Here is a 1366-nt window from a genome sequence, read left to right on the forward strand (position 1 = left end):
AAGAGGGACAAAGAAAAAGCATTTTTGAATGACAATCGAGGGGACGAATAAAAAGGCACTGAGAGGGCTGTAATTCCACAGAATGAATAAAGCATGTCTCGAAGCGACAGCGCATGCGCTGCCTAGACTCGACCTAAAAATTGTAAATAAATGCTTGACTGGCTGTGTCTCTCCTTACGTTCTCAGCAACATGAATACTTGCCTGCAGCACCAATTTTGCCCAGTCTTATACACGGTACACAATTGTTTCCATATTGGCTAAGCTACTACCCCACACTCTCAACGATATACTTGAGGGGTTCCCTAGATTTCGATGCTAATCGGAATTCTATGTGTCCTCGTTTGGACTAAAGAGCTGAAACATACAGAGGAGCTACACATCGACCAACTGAAAAACATTTTAGGGGTTCTAAGATTTATGGCAAATACTATAAAAATAACAATACAATGACAAAAGAGCAGTAGCAACAGCAGAACATGAGAAACATGCCTTATTTTCCCATCCCGGAGAATATCTGCAGTACTCACACCTGAAGCAAGAATGTATGTAAATCTTTATTACAGTGATCAGTGGTTTTGAATGTTTCAAATGGCTGCAGGATATGTGCTCACAATGACTAAGAGGCAGGTGGAAATTTCACCAATGGTGGTATGACGGGTGTAGTGTAAAAGCAAATGTACCCTCAAGAACAAGCTTTTTCCCCCTGCTAACACGCTCAAATATAGCCTGAAAGTCCTTTCATCACTTTAGCTGCGTTTTAGGCACTCTTCTACTGGGGGTACAAATGCAAAAACGTTGCCAGAGTACAGTAGATAGTTAATTCAAGGCAGAAGTGTCCTGAAAATACTTCACAACCTACAGACATTTCCCAACACATTTAAAATTTTAGGTTTCACTTGGGTACATCTAGGCACTGCCAGGAACCAAGATTTCCCATAACATGATACACTGCTGCACAGTCGTTCCCACCAATATGGCACAAACATGTATGTGCTTTTCTTCATTTGCTGGTGCGTGAAAAAATGTATTTAAGTGACCGCAGTTTCACCCGCTATCTAGACAGCGTGCGATCACTTGAGAGACGTTTGCATTTTTCAAGTCATGTCAACGCCTCGTACCTTGGAAAATGAAAACAACTTGATGAAATGACTTGATCAGGTGACATCAGCAAATGTAATCTTCCAAAAGAAATCAAGTGTTGGAGAAAAAAAATGCTCAAAGGGCTGAGCAAAGTGAAATACTGTGTGCACATTTTCTTTCACGTAGTTTTGGTGCCAGGGATTTCTCCGGCCGAAATTCCTCACGTTGAGCAGTTGGCAAGAGTCGCTCTGACTAATACAAAGAGGACGTGTTCATTAAAATGTA

The 1366-nt window shown here is 41.3% G+C and overlaps 1 protein-coding gene across 1 annotated transcript in view; it reads right to left on the minus strand.

Annotated features, from left to right (window-relative positions):
• Positions 1 to 542: 542 nt before the first annotated feature.
• ERGIC3 (ERGIC and golgi 3) overlaps positions 543 to 1366 on the minus strand; it is a 334632-nt gene continuing 333808 nt past the window's right edge. Inside the window, exon 13 of the mRNA XM_086932316.1 lies at positions 543 to 1366. This exon is cut by the window's right edge and continues 139 nt beyond it. The gene's annotated coding sequence lies outside the window, so the exon portion shown is untranslated.

This window comes from Lissotriton vulgaris, chromosome 7, assembly GCF_964263255.1.
Source record: "Lissotriton vulgaris chromosome 7, aLisVul1.2, whole genome shotgun sequence".
NCBI lineage: Eukaryota > Metazoa > Chordata > Amphibia > Caudata > Salamandridae > Lissotriton > Lissotriton vulgaris.